The following is a 7,489-nucleotide window of genomic DNA, read 5'->3' as shown; positions in this document are numbered from 1 at the left end:
CAGTCACACTATAACAAACGCTATAATTCACAACGAACGACTAACGTGCTCGACTCAACTGTCAGTATCTATCTCTGTCTGCAGTTCAATTATCCATTACATTGTTGCCGTCACGTCTTACCGGTCTTATATATACAATAATACCGCATATCTAGTAACCTGTCGAGACTTCAGGAAGGGACGTGAACGTTCGAGAATATGACGTGTTACTAGGGTCACGTGACCCCCCGCTGTCGTAACAATACTATAACTACAAGTTGACTAAAACGTGTTTTTTCTCCAGCTGTGTAGTCCTGTACCGTTAACCATGCATTCACCTATAAAACCGAGCAAGTTGTAGTGTAGTGGTGATTCACCAAATTACGTACGTGTGTATGGGTGATGAATGTAACCATTTAGGTGTGTTACAGATTGTATAAACAGAAAATAAAGATAAAAATTGTTAATGTAACTCATAGAGAAATTGTAATGTATGCTAATTATGAAATAGATAATAAGTATCCAGATCAAGTGGCATGTACTGTGACATCGTTGTCATGAAAAAAAAAGTTTATTTTGTGGCGATGAAAACGTACAGTAGTGTGTACACACACATTGTATCAGGAAGCCCACCTTTTTAAAAGCATTCACAGTTTAGCCATGTTTGGAACAAATATAAGTATTATGATTTTGTTTGTTTGTAATTAAGCACAATACTACACAATGGGCTATATGTCCTCTGCCCACCACGGTATCGAAACCCGGATTCTAGCGTTGAAAGTCCGCAGACATACCGCTGTGCCATTGGGGGGCAAGTATTATGACGCATGCCTATCAAACTAAATTGTAGAAGGCATCTACATTTTATAAATACTGACAAATTAGTATCAGACTAAAACGAGTTCTTATTATCACATGAGATTTAACTAAACTGTTACAGGAATGGGTCAAGGCCTAGCTTTGTATTAGTTAGAACCGGTTAGTTTTTATTTTGTGTAACTGTATGTTGTCACTATCCAATGGAAGAAATTGCAAGTGATATTTACCAAGGCAACATCATCAATAAGCCAAAAAGTATTACCTAAGAAGAAAAACATTGAAGATTAACTACACCACAAACCAATGTTACGATGAAACACGTAATACTTTCACCACGTGAAAATATATTTATTATGTTTATAAATCGTTGTTTGTCAATTTACTATGCTTCCGTACCCAGGTAATAAATAATATGTAGTATACACTGTTTAATATTACCTTATTTATTATTTTTTATAATTAAAGTAGTTCCTGTCATATGAATCTGTAATATTACCGTTGACCCATTGGGGGGGGGGGGGGATTATCAGTGTATTCGATGCAACATTCTCCCTAGCTTTAAAGTATAGAAACAAATACATTGTTAAAATACATTGAGAGATGGGTCAAGTGTTGGAAAATGTTGCAAACGACTTATTAATTGTCACTTATTCAAACGAAATGCTTCCTTTTTGTCATTAAAAAATACGCAGAAAACATAATTTCCATATAATTCAGTAATGAAAGTTACTTTTACAACAGAAAGCGTTTGACATAAACACCAAATTATTAAAATTCCCACGGGTATTGTGTTTTATCATTGAAATTCCCTCTTCCCCTTTCAAAAATAAAGCATTCGAAATTCCCAGGATCTGGCATCATTGTTAGAGGTTAAGTACGTTATATTAGAACGATTTTGAATCCTTTCCACGTCATCTTCTTCCATGTAGCCATGCCTGGTCATGCTCTATCTGAAGAGTTTGCATCTTGGCAATAGTCCTGCAGCGTAGTTACCATTGCAGAAGACTCCGTTGTAAGACTATGGTGCCCAAAGCGCATTTTTCTGTACTTTATCTAGTGAAAGAGGACAACAGTTTCCTGACGCCCGCTTCAACGGTCCATAAACACAGAAATTCTCAGGCGACTTGACCGGCATGCGTTCATATAGAATATCTGTTTCATTCTTCAGATGCTTCAGTCATGTGCCGTTTGAACGAGAGGTATGATTGTAAACCATATCTTAGTGAGCCCACACTTTGCTGGCCTCGTTTTTGGACAAAGATCCTTTCCTATTATGTTGTGTACTGTTGCCTGTGGCACGTAGACGGCTTTGCCGAGAGCTTTTGTGTTCGTACATCCTTATCTGTTAAGAGAATCCGCATCGTTCTTACCACAGCTGTGGTACGATTTGTCGCAAGTAACTTTCTGAATTGTTGAGTCACTTCCTTTATTTTCCAAAGCCACTAAGTACAAGGGATATCCCTGTCTTGGAAATTCTAAATCTTCGATCTGAAAATATGTTTATGATCCGAACGTATGAATATTTTACCTCTGAAAGGGCTGTTACGTAACCTTCCCCAAAACGACCGATTTTCGAAATGCTTAACAATGTCAAAATGTAGTTCTGATGCATCCAGTTTCATCGTGACTTTATATCGGCTGCGGTTTACATGTGACTTGTTGATTTACGTATACAAAATCAATTTTAGTATACCGTACTCAACCAACCCTCTCTGTAATAAGCAACTTTATTAGCTGTATCTTTGTTGGTGAGACGAGCGTGGCCCAAAGGTTAGCGTGCCGGAGCTGGGGTTCCGTGATTCCTGCTATTGTAAAAAGCAATAAAAGATCGCTCTTTGAAGCCGTGGATGCGTTATAAGAGTGACGACCAAATCCTATTATTCGTTTTAACTAGAGTAGCTCGTGAGTTAGCAGTCGTTGATGGCGACTAGCAACTGCCTTCTTTCTAAACTATTACTTCAAAATTAAGGACGTCTGTGCGTAATTAGTTAATCCTCGTGTAGTTTTGCGCGAAATTCAACAAACAATAGTTTTGTCGTGACTACGAAGACAAAAGGCCCGGCATGGCCAGGTGGTTAGGGCGTTCGAATCTCCGTCACACCAAACATGCTCGCCCTTTCAGTCGTGGGGGCGTCATAATGTGAGGGTCAATCCCACTTTTCGTTCATAAAAGAGTAGCCGAAGAGATGGTGGTGGGTGGTGGTGACTAGCTGCCTTACACTGCTAAATTAGGGACGGCTAGCGCAGATAGCCCTCGTGTAGCTTTGCGCGAAATTCAAAACGAACAAACGAAGACAAACCAAAGAGAGAAAAAAAAACCTACAAGTTTTGACACTATAATGACAGTAACTGTGTTACCGACATTAGTCGACTGTAAGGAACTAATAAAGCTTTGTTTCAGTGTGTCAAAACAATCGTCGTTTTCTTCACTTTTATTTATCAACATACTATAGCAAAATACGTCTGAAAATAAAATTTATTATTGTTCCGTCTTTATTGTATCTAACCACATAGCTAATGCTAGGAGTTCTCAAAGTGTCTGATAAGATTAGTGAAAAACTAATAGTTTCATATCACTAATTTTGGATATTTTATTTTTGAGCTTTAACATTACCTTTGAAACAACAACAATGTGTAATAAAGTATGCTTACAACGAAACAAATATGCTACCTATACAAGTGTAATAATACATTTATTGTATTGGGTTACAATCATCATCAGGTACGTGTGTACTCACACTTCCTAATTCTTCGTCACAAAAAATAACATCCGCTTGTCTTTGTAATATATGCGATTTTAAATCTAATTCAGCTTCCCGCCGGTTATATATATATTTTCTTTCATTTTTTTATAATACATTTTATGACGATGAGATACAGTATCATGCTGTGTGACGTCATAAAAGCAAAATTTACACGAGCACGTGACAGATACTAGTTTACTCTTGTTTCAACCCGGAAATAGCGTCACGACCTCACAGTTCGAAAACCGTCTCCTCATCACTTCAGTTAAACCTTAAAGATAGGTGTGTTCTCCTTGTATATAATCGTAAGTGCAGTGAAACGTAGAAACAAAGAGGAACAGGAACTAAAAGTTTAATGAGGTGGGCAGTTTTAATATAAGGTGTATTTAGAGCGTAAAGCTGGTTTACATCAGAACACTTCTAAGCACCCATAAGTACCGCGTATTCGTGCAGTCTGGTATAAAAAATAACTAGGAAATTAGCAAAACGATATTAGATTGTTTAAAAGATTGGTGGTTAAACAGTGTCGAAGTAAAAACCAATTTTCAACTGTCGTTTTATACGACTCTTTTTTTTTTCAATGTGTTTTATAAAGTAATGTCGAGGAGCGTTGCTTTACGTGTAAGTTATTATATTTGAATTGAGAGCGCCTGTTGTAGCGAATTAGAGAAACTCGCCTGTTTCATTGCATAAACTATCCTTCTTTTTTACTGTGTAATTGAGCTTAACTGTTTATGGTAGAAGTAAACATGACAATTATGTGCGTGAAGAAAAACGAGAAAACGTTTGTGTGTGTATTTCTTTTACGAAAACTAGTATCAGTTATGTCTTTACAGTAAATTATAAAATATTGCTTACTTATTATGATATTAGAAGCATTTCTGGCATACTTAATACCATACAGTGGAAATATTATATTAAAGATGATAGTAACTGTGATAATCTTTGAGAAGTTCGATAGCTAGTTATCCCAAAGTGTTAAGATAACTAGCTATCAAACTTCTCGAAGCCATGTCTAAGATACCTAGATGTGTGGGGAAGCCTCGGTGTAATGTGACATCATCCATTCATTGGTTAGAATGACATCACTTGCTATGCAAAGCACGCTTTCAACTCGTTTGTAATTTTTTTTATTTTATTATTATCGTTTTAAAAGCTTGGCCAGTTGATGACGACAGGTTATGGTCTAAACCAGTGCTTCTCAACTGGGTGAATGGTTCACCCAGGGGTTTTGTTTGTGCTTTATTTATTCTAGTTGTAGTTTGATGTGTATTTAAGTCATAATAAAGAATTTACCACTTTACATTGTTGTCTTTTTTTTCGAACTGGAATGAATGAGCTGTTGTGAAAAACTTATATGGGTGAATGATATTGAAAAAAGTTTAAAGCACTTGTCTAAATATTCGACTTAACCGTAAAATGGCCCCCAAAGATTTGTACTAGTTTTTATCTAGCCTATTTTACACGAGATGCACGTGCTTTGTGGTGAGAGCAGTGATTTTTTTGCTGGAGCCGTAATTGGCCTGCTGATAGTAATACTAAAATTTGCCACGACCCTAGGAATGTGATGATTAAAGACTTAGACATATAAACATGTAGACACTTCACAGATAAGTCCTGTGTTCAATGCGCTGAATGCAGTCCACACCGTAAAACCCCTACCACGATATTCGCAGGTGACACAATACACTAGTGGTCGAATTGTGTACTTGCCTTCCTCCAGGCCTCAAGCATAACTTTGAAATTGGTTAAGGTAGCTGTTATCACCTCAAAAAAATTCTATTAACCGATATTCAAGCGTTTAATGCTGATTGGCATTACAGTAAACAAAATGATTCCAAGCATTGCTGAGGGTGACGTATGGTTAATTCCTCCAAAGCATCCACATTCATGGAGAACACACTGCACATACTTCACAGATCATCTTCATCCAAGAGATGTAGTAAAATGTTGTAATTATAACATCGACATCTTTTTCATGATCCAGACAAGTGGACGTTTTTTATGCGTTTCTGGATAACCGCAATATTTGTTGGATGTTGTAGCATCACCTCTTAATATAGATGAAGAGTTTTTCATAGGATAAATCTCATGTGGACAAACATTACGAATATTCCACTTGTCCATTTTCTACACTTTCAGCAACTCATTTATAATCTGTACTTTCTCTGATTCACTAAATCATGACCTCTGCCATTTTCTACATATTTTACTCTGCTGATCGGGTGTGTGTGACTTTATATCATGGAAACGTACGAGTAATACACATAACTGGAGTCATAAAAACGAGTAATTGCAACTAGTTGATGAATTCATTAATTCCACAAAATTATCATAGAAAATGCAAAACAAAAGCGAATAATTTGTACAATGTACTAGTGATTTTGTGTGCAAACCCTTGGTTTCACAAAGAACATTATCGATGTATGATTGTTAAATTTTATTCGGAACGTTCTGTAGTGCTCCCTATAATTCAGCTAATTTGTGTAGTCGCCTTTTAACATTCCCAATTTATATAAGCCTGTACAACCCAAATAATGCTCATATCGCGGTATTTTATGCATTCTAAGGCATGGTTATAATTGTTCTATCGGCCTTTTTACAAGCAAGATATCGTTCTACAACATGTGCTGTGTGCTTGGGATTATTTTCTTATTTGAAAATAAATTCACGCCTGATAAATAGTGTTCATGAACACTTGGCTTGATGGATGAGAATCTATACGTGCTTATCAACAGTCAGGATGCCATCATTTTTGAGTGTATCACCGACACCTTTAGCTGAGACGTAGCCTCAAACTAGTGCTAATTCCTACTGTGCTCCACTTTAAATATTTTACATTGTTTATAATTCCATTCTCCTTGTCGCTGTCGTTGATTATTACCGAACAATTCAGACTTGGATTCAATTCTAAAGGGCACACATCCTCAGCTTTGCTCATTCCATTGTTTGTGGTGTAGTGTTCACTTCAACCTTTTGGTTTCGTTACCTTTTATCATTTGTGGTTTTTGAGCAACTAAGCATCCATTGAAACACCATTTAATGCTAATAACCATCTTACTTTTCTCACAGTAACATTTAAACCTGCATTTATTAGAAGATTGTTTAGTAATAATTTGTACTCACTGTCGTCTATCTTATAAGGAACATTCTCTGAAATACTTTACATCGCTTTCAGAGAATTCGATTTCCACCTTGATCACTTCTGTTATTAAATCTGCAGAATCCCACTTACAGCTGTTACTGAAACGTGAAGTCTTGTTGCAATTTTTCGCGTAAAGTATCCCTGACCAACCAAAATCTTGATTGATATACGTTTATCGCAAGATATTTCGGTCCTGGGAGCCATTACTCCACACTGTTAATACTACTAATACTACTGGGTATAGTATGAATGCATGTATTTTTATAAATTTTATACTTTCTGATCAGTTAGATGACAACTTATTACATTGTTAGCTATGAACACGTTACTGTACTCTTAAGCATTCCTTTTCACACTTTTGGGTGGCATTCCTATAGTATTTGCCTTTTTCACTATTTTTTCTCATCGTTTCCGACCCGGCATGGCCAAATGGTTATGGTGCTCGACTCGCAATCTGCGGGTCACGGGTTCAAATCCCCGTCACACCAAACATGCTCGCCCTTTCAGCCGTAGGGGCGTTATAATGTGAGGGTCAATCCCACTATTCGTTGGTAAAAGAGTAGTTCAATAGTTAGCGGTGGGTGGTGATGACTAGCTGCTTTCCCTCTAGTCTTACACTGCTAAATTAGGGACGGCTAGTGCAGATAACCCTTGTGTAACTTTGCGCGAAATCCATAACAAAGAAACCTCATCGTTTCCATAATTATAATGAACTAGCAGAGACCCGCAAAACATTTCCGGCCAAATTAGTATCTTTATCGTAACAGTACTTCTTTCAATATAACATTTCTAGCACAATACA

General features: G+C 36.9%; 1 protein-coding gene across 1 annotated transcript in view; it reads left to right on the top strand.

The window, feature by feature from the left end:
* LOC106457464 (Niemann-Pick C1 protein-like) overlaps positions 1–7,489 on the top strand; it is a 61,110-nt gene that overhangs the window by 14,554 nt on the left and 39,067 nt on the right. The window lies entirely within an intron of this gene.

The sequence above is a fragment of the Limulus polyphemus genome, unplaced genomic scaffold (genome assembly GCF_000517525.1).
Source record: "Limulus polyphemus unplaced genomic scaffold, Limulus_polyphemus-2.1.2 Scaffold335, whole genome shotgun sequence".
In the NCBI taxonomy this organism is placed as follows: Eukaryota; Metazoa; Arthropoda; class Merostomata; order Xiphosura; family Limulidae; genus Limulus; species Limulus polyphemus.
This window is presented reverse-complemented; position numbering and strand designations above follow the sequence as displayed.